The sequence below is a fragment of the Peromyscus maniculatus genome, chromosome 18 (assembly GCF_049852395.1).
Source record: "Peromyscus maniculatus bairdii isolate BWxNUB_F1_BW_parent chromosome 18, HU_Pman_BW_mat_3.1, whole genome shotgun sequence".
NCBI lineage: Eukaryota > Metazoa > Chordata > Mammalia > Rodentia > Cricetidae > Peromyscus > Peromyscus maniculatus.
In genome coordinates, this window is record NC_134869.1 from 35,693,962 (window position 1) to 35,709,095 (window position 15,134).

The window sequence follows — 15,134 nt, forward strand, 5'->3', positions numbered from 1 at the left end:
TCTTATAGCAGAGACGCTGTGGTTTGGCTTTTTAAAAATCTCTTCACGGAATGACACCAGGTCAACAGTGATGCTATTGTGCCTTGGACTAGAATGACTGGCAGAAAGGAGGCTGACCCCGGTAGGTACTCTCTCTGAAGAGATAAAGGGCAGCTCTGGAATTCAGCCACCTGGTGGGCATTGTTTTCCTTCTTTCTGTGAAGGCTGAAGCTGCTTAAGGGAACTCCTTTGTGTCTCACACAAATGAGCAGAAACCGTGCAGAAGCCTCGGCAGGTTGAAGACCTCTAGGAGTGAGTTCCTTGAAAATGTACAAAGGAAACCCCGAATGAGTTGTAGCGGTCTGGACTCAGCCTCGACCCCCTGAAGAAAACATGGAACAAATCAGGCCAGAGAGAAGCCACTATTTCGGTAGCCTGGAATGAAAAGGCCTGGCTGGAAGTTGGAAGAGACCACGGGGCGGATAAGCCCCCTCAGCGGGAGGGGGGCTGCCCCACAAGGGGATGGAGCAAAAATGACCCACAGAGGCGGTTCCTTTTGATCAGTTTCTTTGAGTGCTCACAGTACAACCTTGAGCTTTTTACTGACATGCCTTATCCGTCATTAAGGAGTCACTTTGGGAGACTTGCTGAGACTTCTCCTTATTGATCTTAGTCCCAACTACTGTCAAGAGCGTCCTCGTCCAAGCTGCTAGTTAAAGAGAGGCAGCCTTTGGACAGCTCACTGTCACCTCTGCCCAAGTCTTCTTGTTCCTTGTATGTAAACTCAAGCCGTGGTAGTGCCCCATGCTTTAAATTTTCGCTCCACATTTGTGAACTGGAGCTTTACCATGTCCAGTACTCCAGCAGGATGACTCTTGGATAGATTTCGGCCTTATACACATTTCATCCTGCTGGAATACTATTGGACTTTTCTGGATTTTCTTACCTTGAATATTAATTGAGAACTTGTCACACTTTCTGGATTTAAAAACATAAGCAAATTTCATTGGCCATTTTAGGCACCTCTTTTGTGAAATTCATGTTAATGCCTTTTGCTGGCTTTTCTTGTTTTAATGACTTTAATTTTTATTGAAAATAGATTTTTTTGGTACAATGTATTCTGATCACTGTTCCCTTTCCCCCAATTCTTTCCAGACACTTCTCACCTCCCCATTCACCCAAATCCACGCCTTTTCTTCCTCTCTTGCTCTCATTAGAAAACAGGAAACAACAACAACAACAACAAAATGAAATCAGACAAAACAAACGGAAAAAAAAGCCAAAGATAAAGCACAAGAAACATATATCGACGCAGAGACATACATACTCATACACACAGAAATCCCATAAAAACAAACCTTTAGAAAACATACCATATAAATAAAAGACCTGTTAGGTTAAAAAAAAATGTTCAGACAAAACATTATCAGACAAAAACCTTCCAAAGATACCATTGAGTTCATTTTGTGTTGGCCATCTCCTGCTGGGCCTGGGGCCTGACCTTGAGTGTGGTTTGTGTACCCAGTGAGACACTCTTGGAGAAACTAATTTTTCCTTTGCAAGGGGTCCTCAGTTGGGGATGGCGTCTTGGTTAGGGATAGGCGCTCATGTCTACTTCCCTGTCTCAGCACTGGGCCCATGTGGCTTGGGCCTGTGCAGGCCCTGTGAATGCGGCCACAGTCTGTGTGAGTTCATATGTATATCAGTGAGTTAGCTTCCTTGATAGCTTCCATCCCCACTGGCTCTTATAATCCTCCTGCCTCCTCGTCCACAGCTATGTGAGCCCTGAGGGGAGGGTTTGATAAAGACATCCATTTAGGGCTGGGTGTTCCAGGGTCTCTCATTTTCTGTTCATTGTCCAATTGAGAATCTCTGTATTTGCTACCATCTAATGCAGGAGGAAGCTTCTCCAATGATGGCTGATCGAGACATGACCTACGAGTACAGCAGAATATTATTAGGAGTCATTTTATAGATACAGAACAGTAGTGTCTGGTTTTCCGCTAGGTCCATAGCCTATCAAGTCTCAGGTTCTTGGCCACCCAAACAATGTCAGACATGGGTTCCAGGTCCTTAAATCCAGTCAGTGGTTGGTTACTCCTGGGAGCTTTGTGCTACTATTTGCACCAGGGTATCATGTAGTCAGGCCACCACTGTAGATCGAAGGGTATGTGGCTGGGTTGGGTTCACCTTCCTCCTCTGGTGGCATGCAGAGGACCTTCTAGTTCCATACACACTGGTCAGTAGGGAGGAAGGCTCTAGGTAGGCACTAGCTCGACCCCTCCTTGTTCAATGAGTTATATGGGTGTTGTCTTCAGCAATAGGGCCTTGCCAGAGTTTGTGGGGAGCAACCAATGGCAATGGCAATAGCTTGAGTTGTTTGGGGGTTTCCGTGGGGTTCCCATGGCCAACAAACCAAGTAGAAATAAGCCATTCCTGGCACTGGAGATTTTACTTGGTGGTGAGAGGTGTCTAACTGGGGCTTTGTCTCCCTCAGTACTTGGTGATTCTTCTTAGATTTCTTCCATATGTGTATATAGTTTAAGAAGTTCCTACTGTAGTGGGTTTCCATATGAACCCTCAGATGGCCTTTAGTTTTAGCTGCTCTTTCCTATCTTCCTTTCTTCCCCTCTCTCTGATTAATTCTCCCATTCCAGTCTCCCTGCCCCCAATCATCTATAATTATATATTCTATTTCCCCATCCTCAGGAGATTTTTCCCTCTGCCTTAGTCCCTTACTCTATACCTAACCTCTGTCATTATATGGACTATAGCCTGCTTATCAAAGACTTAAAAGCTAACATCCACATCTAAGAGAATTCATACCATATCTGTATTTTTAGGTCTGTGTTACCTACCTTAGGATGATTTTTTTCCCCTAGCTTCATCCATTTACCTATAAATGTTATGGTCTTTTTTTAACAGTTGAGTGATAATCCATTGTATAAATGTACCACATTTAAAAAATTTATTCACCACTGATAGACATGTAGCTTGTTTCAATTTTCTGGAGATTGTGAATAGAGCATGGATGAGCAAGTATCTCTGCAGTAGTATGTTTGACTTTCTAAATTTTTCATCTCCAATTTTATCCCAGTTTGGGTTTCTGTAGTGAGTGGATCTATGTCTCCTTTCATGCCTTGAACAGTTTTCTTCATCTCTTCCTAGTTGGTGATTTCATTGACTTCATTAATAGATCCATTCATAATCTCTTTAAGGTCCCTGAACATAGATGTAATGGCTGTCTCTGAAGTCCTTGTCTTGTCCTCCAGTTATACTGTATTTCTCAGGACGATTGTAGTAGGGTTGCTGGCTTCTGGTGGAGACATATTGTCTTTGGTGTGAAGGATTGTGTCTTTACACTTGGGATGATTGTAATTCGAGATACTGATATCTGGTCTTGTCTTTGTTGGATGGATAGTCTGTTCCTTGTTTTCTGTTGTTGGATATTGAGAGTGTGTGGTGGCTGTGGGTGGCCTGGTAGGTAGTGTTTCTGAGTTCCTGCCAGGTGTGGCCACTGGGGGTCCCGGGTAGAACATGTTTCTAGGTATTGTGGCTGTCTTAGTGTTCTATTGTTGTGAAGAGACACCATGACCACAGCAACTCTTATAAAGGAAAACATTTAATTGGGGCTGGCTTACAGTTTCAAATGTTTCGTCATGGTGGAGAGCCTGGTGGTACACAGCCAGACATGGTGCTGGAGAGGTAGTTGAGAGTTCTACATCTGGATCACAGGTAGTAGGAAGAGAGAGACACTGGGCCTGGCTTGGGCTCTTGAAACCTCAAAGCCCACCCCCAGTGACACACTTCCTCCCACAAGGCCATGCCTCCTAATCCTTCTCAAATAGTACCACTCCCTAGTGACCAAGAATTCAAATCTGTGAACCTATGGAGGCCATTCTCATTCAGACCACCACAGGGGGTGGCATGAAGAAATGGGAATGGGCTAGAAGGGGAAACATCTCCAGGAAGGAGGAAAGCTGGGTCTACGACAGGGTTTGGTAGAGTCTCCAGGGAATGGAGGTAGAGAGGAAAGAGAGGCCCCTGCATGTGGTCTGCTGCAGGGCTGGGGTTGAGACTGGGGGATTTGCAGTGCAGCAGAGGAAGGAATGTGCAGACAGCCTGCAGATTCCTGGGCAGCCTGGCCGCTGAGTTCTCAGACGGAGTCCCTCCAGGTACTGGTGGCTGACTGGGCGGAGGAAAGGGAGTGGACTAGAACTGGGTGCTGAGAGGGCCGCAGGGAGGGAGAAAGCTGGATCTGCCTTGAGGTTCAGTAGAGTTCCCAAGCATGGAAGCAGAAAGGGGGTAAAGAAGGACAGCCCCTGCAAGGGGTCTGCTAGGGCTGGGGATGAGACTGGGGGATCTGTAATGGAGAGCAGGAAAGACCGTGAAGACGGCCTGATTCCAGCCTGCCTAGCTGCTGGGTTCCCGGGTAGAGTGCCAGAGGAATGGAAACAGGCTGGAATGGAGGGCCGAGAGGGTCCCCGGAAAGGAGGAAAGCTGGGTGTGCAGAGGTTTGGAGGAGTCCCCAGGGAATGGAGTCAGGGAGGGAGGACAGCCTTTGCTGGCTTTTCTATGGAGTCACCTGGTACTTTTGCTGTTGGGGTGTGTGTGTGTGTGGGGGGGGGGGTCTGTCTGTCTGTCTGTCTGTGTATATAACTTGAACATAAATCCCTTGTTGGTTGTAAGTATTGTAAATACCTTTCCCCACTCTGTGGCTTTCATCTTCATTATTTTGATGTGTCTTGATGAAAAACAACAAAACAAAACAAAAAACCTAATTTCCTAAAGTTCAGTTTATTTATTTTTTTTCCTGGCTAATGTTCTGTGTGTCCTAAGAAATATTTGCATGGCACCAAGACAGAAGGCCCACTCTTAAAGTTACTTCTAGAAGAATAACTTTCCCTTTCAGCTTTATCAACCCATCATAGGAAAAATGGAACAATTTTTTTTTTCAAGACAGAATGTAAAATCAGTGCCTCTCACAGTCACCATTATCAAGCCCGGTTTTATTTACAAGCCCGTAACAATTCCCTAGTGATGCTTCCCAGTGATTCTGTAATAAATACTCAGCCCTTTGTGTACTATGTCTAAAAAGAACACTGGTCCAGACCCTGGGGTCGTTCTGGACTCTCCTTACTTCCCTGAAGGCTCTCTGCACAGAGCTAGATGAGCAGAAGATACTGCTTAGTTGAAATATGATGCTAAACAGAGCCAGGCCTTGAACCCCAGCCCTAGGACTCAGTCTGAGACCTTAGACAAGGAGTTTAACAGCATTCCACCTTGGTTTTCTGGAAATTAAGCTTGATCGTAGCTAGGACTTTGAATGTCTGCTACCTTCCAAACGCTGTGTAAGCGCTGCGCCTGAATAAACCCATGTAACCCCCACAGCTGCTCAGTTACCCGTGAACATGAAGCAGCATGATCGCTTTACAGACAGCGGAGGGGACAGAGGAACGGAGGAGTCCGACCCGGTGAAATCTAGATGAGCTAACCCGAGGCTCACACATGTAAACACTGTGTGCACTTTCTCTTAAAGAACATTGTAGCAATAAAATGGCATAAACCATAGGAAGCATGTAGCTCAGAGCCTGGATACTAGCTTGTTCTGTTTGTGTGTTGTTGTTTTTCATTTTTTTACATCAATTTATTCTGTGTGTGCCGCCAAGAGACGTAATCCAGATGAAAAAGATTGAAGGTGAGGAGGCGGGGCCCTTCATGCACAGAGAAATCAAGAGGCTGCTTTATGGAGGTGATATTTGATTAGATTCTAACAGAAGTGTTGGGGGCAACCTTGGGGCTATCCAGAGACACAGCCTGTGGGTATGGGAAGCACAGGGTTCAGGTGCCCTAAAGGGAGGGTGTGTTGAAAATCTTCAAGGAGCAGCAGGGAGGCTTGTCTGGTAGGTGTGGAATAACCTTGTCTAAGAATCATCCCTCAGGTAATGCCTGGGGGGCACTCACCAACCTAAGACAGAGCACCTGTGTGGCCTGGGCAGGCATCTCCATGACGGGTAAGGTGACCTGCTGATGTCCCATGCAACCCAAGTCAGAAACTCATTTTTTAATAAAAGGGGGACCTGTAGGGCCCTGGTCCCCATTTTGGGTAACTGTTGTCTTGCTTGCAGACCTTGACCTTGATATCCTCCCTATGCTAATTCCCTGCCGGGTTCCACCCTCCTGGATGCTTAAGGGAAGTTCCTTGTCTGTGTATCCTGAATAATGGCCGTTAACAGCTCAGATGCAAAACTGTAAAACATCAGTAGCGAACTTCTGCCCTCTGGGTCCTCCCATTGTGCTGTAAGCCTGTATTTAAGACCTCCTACCTCCTTCAATAAATGACATTTGGTATTTAAAATTAAAATAAAAAAAATTTAAAAAAAAGATTGATCCCTCTGAGGGGTGTGCGGCTTGGTCACAGAAGGCCTCTTGGCCTTGCTAAGATGGGCCGACGGGGAGGTGCAGTTGGGTACAGTATTTATAAGTATAGTGTCTATCAGCAAGTTCTCTGTAGTTCAAATACCAGCTTTACTGGTTATATAATTTTGAGCATTTTATCATACCTCTTTGTGCCTCAGTTTCCTTATCAGCAAAATAGAATTAATGATTAATTAATCATATTAGAAATAATCAAATCTGTTTCCTTATCAGCCAAATATAATTAATGGTTAATTAATTAATCAAATTAGAAATAATCGAATTAGGCTTGGGCAAGTTCTAGTGATTTCTTGGCTTTTAGCTAGAGATGAAAAAAGTGTTCCTCACGTGAACTTGTAATTCACGAAAAGGATTAAGCCTTTACTTACATTAGTACCCAAAGTGGCTTTTGTATTAACCACACTGGGTGGGGGGTGCTGTTTCAGACCACTTAGCATATGACAATTAATAAGAGAGTGCCATTAGCTCATCAGAGATAGAATTCCAATTAATTAACAAATGAATTTTTATGTTAACAGTGAGTTTCCAGTGAGACTTGAGAGTAAGCCCAGATCTTGCCAGATATCAAAACGGGAACACCCCCCACCCCACCCGGGACCCGGGCAGATCCAGGCACACACATGAAATGATAGAAGACGAATCCAGGCCCTTTAAAGGATGCAGCTTGTCAAGGATGACAGGGCTTGATGGAACGCCCTCAGCGCGGGTGTTCTCACATGCAGCGTAATTAGACCTAAGGTCTAGACACTTCTGGAAGGAACACAAACAGACAAGGGCGTCAGGCCAAGATTCTAAATGAGAAAACAGGATGCGAGAAAGTACTTTGTGGGTCGGACTTTGTTCTTGGGGTGACCTCTACCGCAGAGGGCCTATTGAGGTCTGCTGGAAGCTATATTGTCAGCGGCTTTAATTTGCTTCCCAGGCTGAAGAGAATGACCTCCTCTGAGGTGGTAGGTAAACAAGAGGCTGGTGTGACCATTTTTTTTTGTTGGTGGTGCCTGTGGTAATGGTTCTTACAATGCTGGGGAACAAATTTGGGGCTTTGCACATACCAGGCAAGAGTCCCACCAGGAAGCTATGTCCCCGGTCCCTTGAGCAGTATTCTTTGTACTGTATTCAGTGCTGAGAGATGCTCTTGATTAGAAAGAAGATGGGCTGTTTTCATGTGCTCAGTCTCACTCCATAAAGCACCCACTGGGTCAGCCAGGAGCAGCTCAGAGTTCCACCATCCCACATTCCATTGTTTGCCTCTCTGTCAAAAGCAGGGGGACGCACTCAGGCAGGTTTCTGGGGAGTCCACTCTTTGTGCATGATTAATAGTGTGTCTGGGGGAGATGTTCCACTGAACCTGGCTCTTTGGGTACTCTTCATCCCCCAGAAGCCAGATTAGATGAGGATGGATGTGAAACCCATTGCATAATAGGGCTGAATAACAAGTAGGACAAAACTCAAGAGATGCTGTTGGCAAGGAGACAGTCCCAGTGCCTTCCTCTTCCTCCGGCATCTCCTCATTTCACCCCAAACAGGGAAGAGTATGGCTAGGCTATAGGCTTCTCAATGCCTTTCCTTCACAGGGCCAGAGCTAGGGATGAAGACCTAGGAGCTGGGCCTAGTCTGGGCAACACACACTCACGTCTATGTGGCCCACTCTCGATTGTATGAGAACCCATCTAAAGAGAACATGCTTCCTCCCACCCCCACCCCGCCCCCATGGTTTTCCATACATGTTTTGTTTCAGAACAGAACTTGGGCATTCAGAGTCTCTGGTCTATCAGCCTGTCCATGTCCTTGTAGTCCTGACAGATGAAATAGAGTCAGGAGACTAAGAAAGCATATTCACCAGGGTTAATGTCTCCCCAGGCTCATAAGCTGAATGCTTGCTCCCAGCTAGGTGAACTGTCTTAGGAGGTTCTGACAGCTCTCGGAGGTGTGTCCTGGACAGAGGAGTAGGTCACTCAAGATGTATGCTTGGGGTTTGTGTCTTACCCCAGACCCTCTCTGCTGCTCTCTGCTTCCTGCCAGCCATATGATGAGCAGCCTCCTCCTCCTCTGAGTTTTATTCCGCTTCTCCACACACCCAGAATCAAAGGGCCATGAAGGGCTGGAACTCTGGAACCGTGAGTGGAAAGAAGCCTGTCCTACTTCATGTATTTCTTTTTTTTTTTTTTTTAAGATTAATTTATTATGTACACAGTGTTCTGTCTGCAGGCCAGAAGTGGGTGCCACATCTCATTATAGATGGTTGTGAGCCACCATGTGGTTGCTGGGAATTGAACTCAGGACCTCTGGAAGAACAGCCAGTGCTCTTAACCGCTGAGCCATCTCTCCAGCCCTACTTCATGTATTTCTGTTGGGTCTTTGGTCACACTGATGAGAAAGGTAATTAAGCTAAGTGGGGGGCCGGAATCTGGAGGCCAGAGGCCCTCAGCAAGAGAAGAAAGCTCTTGTGGAGTGTGGCATTAGTATATATAGGATTCTGTCTGAGTACGAAGGTTGTTCAGGACTTAAAATGATGAGAGTCCTGAGATTTGGGAGGGCCTGGGCAAGCTCATCAGCCAGCTCTGCCGAGTGCATCTGGAGCCTCAGCCAGGGAAGTCAAGCCAGGAGGGTGACATCACTGTCACTTTATTAATGTCCCACATGCAACCAAAGTGGGCGGCAGGAAGAGCTCTCTCTGCAGAGAACACTCTGTCTTGATACTTATTCAAACAAGGATAAGCACATTTCGAAACATGTGACATTTCGTCAGGAGGCAGGTACAGGTCCACCATCCATTTCCCTGCAATTACAGAATCCCCAAAGTGCTGACCATGGAAGCCTTCTGGTCACACTGAGGACAAATCTCATTTGTGACTCAGCGTTCTTGTCTGTTGCTATTGTACCCACTGTGTGTGTGTGTGTGTGTGTGTGTGTGTGTGTGTGTGTGTGTGTGTGCTCCTTTGAAATTTGGAGTTAAATTCATTTTAAAATGTGTTAGTGCTGAACCTGTAGGTAACAGTGAAGTTAGAAGGAGAGGGGGTATCTGTTGCAATCAATAATGCATTGAGTGGAGTTATTACAGACCACGGGTCACGGACCGTGACATCTGTTGTACTGAAAAGTAGACCATCAGAAGTCAAAACAGGATGAGAAACTTCAAAACCGAGTGACGAGTCACAGGAGATGCTCTGTAAAATGAGAATCAAAAACTAGTGGAAATGGGAAAACACTGTTAAGGCCGAATAATGCAAGATCCTAACCACATATTAATTAAATGCAGTCACAATAAGGAAGTGTGCACCAATCCTTGGTCAGAAGCAACTTATAAAATATAACAAAGATTAAATCATGAGAGCAATGTGAGCATTTGGAAAGTTCAAGTGTTAGGTTGGATTTTTCTCATAAAAACAGAATTAGAAGGATGTTTTGATGTGTATATGCATAATCACTCCATAGTACTTTGACAACTCCTTGACTTAGAGTCAACTGCTTGTAGAGTGTCAATCACATTTACAAGACACCTTCATAACACCAGGGTGAATAGTGTTTGGCCAAGCAGGTAGCCATGCTCTAACATATCACCATATAAAATTTAACTTATCACAGCTACCCACTGAGTTTAAGATTGTCATGGATCTGAAACCCGGAATAACAGCATTCCTGCTAACGGGGAAGCAACTAACATTTTGATTAATTTGTTAGGTCCTCTCTTAGGCAGATGTTAACTGTGGAAGTATTTATAATGTCAGTGGCAAAGCCTGATGTTATAAATACTTCCTGGCATGTAGACCTTTGTATACTGCCCTACTGAGGCATGAACTGTGAATGTAATGGGCCAAGCACGCCTGGAATTAGATTACAGTCTGTGATGCAGTTCTCTCTTAAGAAACAGAGATCATTTCTGGTCACTGATCTCGTCATGTGAGCATGTGAAAAGGAGAACATCAGTCTAGTAAGAGATTTGACGTGGTAGGTGGATTCTCCATGATTGGCTTTGAGATCTTCAAAGGGACGGTTTGTCAGGGACCTGAATGTCTCTTCCAAATGTAGTTCCCAGGGTTTAACAGGCTATCCATCTGTAATTGATAACTAACGCAACAGACAAATCCTACTCTATGAGGAAATTTGTTAAATGGATTTGCATGCAGAGCAGTTGAGTAGAGAAATCAATCTTAGTACATAATTAGAGTCAAACTTAGAAGGGTATTTTTTCAATCTATATTTATTTAACTATTTTGTTTAGTGATCTATTATAAATAAGAATAGTAGCTGGGTGGTGGTGGCACACCCCTTTAATCCCAGCACTGGGAGGCAGAAGCAAGCAGATCTCTGTGAGTTCGAGGCCAGCCTAGGCTACAGAGTGAGTTCCAGGACAGGCTCTGAAGCTACACAGAGAAACCCTGTCTTGAAAAACCATTAAAAAAAAAAAGTATTTACTGTCCTTAGCACACTTAGTTTGAACATTATTTCACTGCAGAAGTGGTAATATATTTGGCTTGTGAGTTTGTTGGCCCAGGATGCCATCACCAAACGCCACAGACCAGTTGGCTGAAGTAACAAGCATTTGTCCTCACAGTCTAGGAGGTGCCAGAGGAAGGTGTCAGAGACGATTCGACCAGGCTTATAGACGGCTACTTTCTCCTCGCTCACGTCTTCACAGATGTGAGAGAGACAGGGGCGGAGTGAGGAAAGGAAGCGGAGCCATCCCTGGCTTGGTGGTCTGGGACTGTAAACGGAAGCAAGCTGAGCAGCAGCAGAAGGGCAAACCAGTAAGCAGTGTTCGGTCATGATTCCCGCTCCCGTCCCCGCCTGAGCCGCTGTCCACCCCCTGCCATGATGGACCACGACACAGCAGTGTACGCCAAATAAGCCAGCCCTTCCCTCCCGCAAGCTGCTTTCAACTGGCATTTTTTTCCCACAGCAACAGAAAACAAACTAGACCAGCAGCTTAATGAAGGAAGAAGGGTTGACTTTATCTAACAGTCTGCGGGCACAGTCTGCTGTGGTGGGAAGTTAGGGAGCCTGAGCTGGCTGCTGGTCACATTGTATCGGCAGTCGGGAGAGAGATGATTGCTGGCATTCCAACCCCTTTTATGCTGCCTGGGATCTCGCCGTATAGTACCACCAACATTTAGGGTGGGACTTCCTATTTTAACCTAATTTAGATGACCCCTCACTGCATACCCCGAAGTCTATCTCCTCAGTGATTCCAGATCCTACCCAACGGACCGTCAAGATTAACCCTCACAACTAGTGTTCTCACCAACAGAAGATGCCTCAGTCAATCGTCAGAGACTCAGTCAGTCTGGGCCAGCGTAAGGAAATGCCTTTTGCTCCGATTTGTACACGAAGGTGACCTGAAGCAACCCACTGTTGACCGTTCCTGTTTCCACACTGTAGTTTCCTTGTTCTTGCACAAGCAGCTCACAGAAGCCAACCATCCTGCAGTGACCAGAGGCGCACCCTCCTGCACTGTGGCTGGGATGTTGCACACCTCACAGTCACCGATTGCAGCCAACTAGATCTTTGCACCCAGTTCGTTATGACTTTAGTCTACACCATCTCCCCATCCCCTGTGCCTAGGCACCCATCCCCTCTCCTGTGCCCTTTTATTAATTTTCTGAATCTAAAGGAGTTACATAAACCCGAGTTGTGTGATCTTGTGGTTGGGACAATGTGGCCTCCACTCAGGCCAGCAGGGAGATGGGAAGCGTGTTCTGCTCTGCTGCTAAGACATCTGGTCTGGGTAAACATTACCCTGCTGTGAGCACTCCTGAAGCGGTAAGTTCACAAGGGCCCTCCTCCTAGGGTGCATTTTCTTCTTCACTGATTTCCTTAGACCGCCTACAAGATAATGGATTTCATTGTGTGTGTGTGTGTGTGTGTGTGTGTGTGTGTGTGTGTGTGTAGACCTAGATTTTGCATGTGAGAGAAAATGTGCAATATTTTGACTTTATGCCCCAAATACCATCTCTGGTTCCTCACTCTTCCATCCTTTAGATCGGTCCTCCCCAACCCATAGCTACCTTCTATTTTCATGTCTTCCATGCATTCGTGTAGGTTTACACTTGAATCTAAATCCCCCACAGGAGAGAAGATGTGCTGTTTGTCTTTCTGAGTCTGGCTTATTTCACTACACTTGATTCCATCCGTTTTCCTGCAAACAACACAATTCATTCTTCTCGTGGCTGAATAAAACTCTATTTAAAATGCATACGTATATAATATGTAAATACTATACATAGATATCACATGATCTTTACCTTTGCATCTGTCGATGCATATAGGGTTGGTTCTGTATCTTGGCTGCGGTGAATAGCACAGCTGTAAACATGGATGTGCAAGTAGCCCTGACTCAGATTCCTCTGGTCTAGGTGGATTCGCAGGAGTGGTAGAGCTGGACTGGAAGGTGGCTGTATTTTAGTTGTTTCTTTGAGGCACCTCCACACTGATTTCCATAGTGGCCACATTGGGTTTATATGTCCCGGTCCACCCCCGCCCCCGCCCCTGGCCCCAGCAGTAAATTAGGGTTCCTCTTTTCCAGCTTTTGTGGTCCTTTGTTTACTTGACGATAACCACTGGTAAATCGAGTTCCTCTTTGCACACATCCTCATGAGCGTTAGTGCGCTTTGCTTACTTGGTGATAACCGTTCTGACTGCAAGGTGGACTCCCAATGCAGCTCTCATTCCTATTGTTTTGTTTCTCCTGGGGATGAATCTAGTGCCTCGTGTATGTCAGGCATTCTACGACTGAGCCGCATCTCCAGCTGGCCTTGAACTTGAGACCTTCCTGCCTTGGCCTCCGAGGCTGGGATCACAGGCTTGTCCCACCACATCTAGTTTCAGTGGAGCTCTTACTTGTTTTCCCTTGATGGCGAAGGATGATTACCTTGAGAGCATCATTTCTCAGGATGAGGATTAAGAATTTTCATCTATTATTTCCCCCAGGATGCTGGGCATCTCTCTTATTGCTTCTTATTACACAGATGTGTACAGTAACAGTCGAGGTGACACACAGCGACAACTGCCTTCCAGTCTGTGTCACAGAGTGTCTTAGGTTTTCTATTGCTGTGAAGTGACACCATGACACAGAAAACATCTAACTGGGGCTGGGTTACAGTTTCCGAGGTTTGGTCCGTTATCGACGTGATGAGAAGCATGGGGGCATGCAAGCAGAGACTGCGCTGGAGAAGGAGCTGAGAGTTCTATGTCGATCCACAGGCAGCAGCAGCAGGAGACCTCCCCACTTGGCTTAGCTTGAGCGTAGGAGATCTGAAAGCCCGCCTCCACAGTGACACACTTCCTCCAACAAGGCCACACCCACTCCAACAAGACCACGCCTCCTAACAGTGCCCCTCCCTATGGGCCAAGCAGTCAAACACCCGAGTTTATGGGGGGCCCGTTTCCTTTCAAACTGCCACACACATCCTCTGAGTTGGCTGTCAGTGGAACAGCTGAGGACTGCCTGAGGCCCTGTGTGGTCACTTCCTGTACCCCACTGGGTCAGGGTCTGCTCCAGCTTCAGTGGATGGCTGCGCTGTTATAACATTACTGCTGATGTCTTTCCAACACATTGGTGAAGAGAGCCTGGCGTCTCAAACTAGGGCAATAAGAAGGGGACAGCACCACACAATACAATTCAAAATTAGTTCCACTAGCTTTCTACTGTATTTTTGTTATTATTATTATTTTTCCGGGGTTTTGAGGTAGGGAGTCTTACTATGTCCAGGGTGGCCATCTTCACAATCCTCCTGCCACAGTCTCCTGAGTTCTGGGATTACTGGAGTACATCATCATGCTCAGCTCCTTTTTACTTGTTTTAATATGTACTAAAAAATTGCTAAGGGCAGGGTGTGGTGGCCCATGTCTTTAATCTCAGCACTCGGGAGGTAGAAGCAGGCAGACTGCTATAATAATTATAGTAATTATTATTTAAATTAGATATGGATTATACTACATTTCTTCTGTACAGAGTGGCCTTAGTGAACTCTAGCTACTGTTTAGATGAAGGACAGAAATACGATTTAGAAATATTTAAGCTTCAGAGGCATTGCCAGCAAACTACATCCTTCTCTTAGGCCTTCATCTCTCTCTTGGAAGCATCTTCTACTGAAGACCAAAAACTCCAGAATTTTGAGACTTAGATGGAATAAAAGAGGGGCCGAGAAAGGAGGCATTTCCGGCAAGGTCTTTGCTATATGATGGTAAGTGAGGTGAACAACTGGTACCTACACACTGGCATGTGACAGGCAGAAGAGAAGTCACTTGTCACTTCTAATGTAGCCGTTCCTGTCTTTTGGGAGGGCAGGAGTATTTGGGCTGGGAAGTTAGTGGCCTTCAGGACAAGGAGCAGATCAGCACATGTGAACATCTGTGAGGTGTGGTGGCTTGTGTTTGTTCAGCACTCTGGAGGCTTGGGTTTGAACCCATGACTTCAAGGCCAGTCCAGGCTACAGAGTGAGTTCTTGTTAGGCAGAACGAAACAGATAAAAAGGACAAGGAAAAATAAAATAAAGTAATTGAAATGTGCCATTTGTTACTGCAGAGTTCATCTTCTGGGTGGTGTGCCAGTGACATTCACTGGGAACTGATTTTGCTCTTTATACCAGGACTTTTCCTTAGACAGCCTATAGATTGAGTTTATATATGTGGAACATCCTGGAATGTTCCAGAAATAGAAACATTTTAGCATCTCTCTTCAAAATGCAGGTGGAATCTTTTCATACTTGGACCACAAT

At 45.7% G+C, this 15,134-nt stretch overlaps 1 long non-coding RNA gene across 2 annotated transcripts; it reads right to left on the minus strand.

Annotated features, from left to right (window-relative positions):
- Positions 1–552: 552 nt before the first annotated feature.
- Positions 553–12,183, minus strand: LOC121823719 (uncharacterized). 2 transcript variants are annotated; one of them, XR_013045517.1, is made up of 4 exons: positions 9,495–12,183; positions 8,404–8,526; positions 7,038–7,167; positions 553–1,914 (listed from the first exon to the last, which is right to left on the minus strand). It is a non-coding gene; the product is annotated as an uncharacterized LOC121823719 (long non-coding RNA). The 2 variants fall into 2 exon arrangements; XR_013045516.1 differs by lacking the exon at positions 553–1,914 and having other exon boundaries at positions 7,002–7,167; positions 9,495–12,178.
- Positions 12,184–15,134: the final 2,951 nt, after the last annotated feature.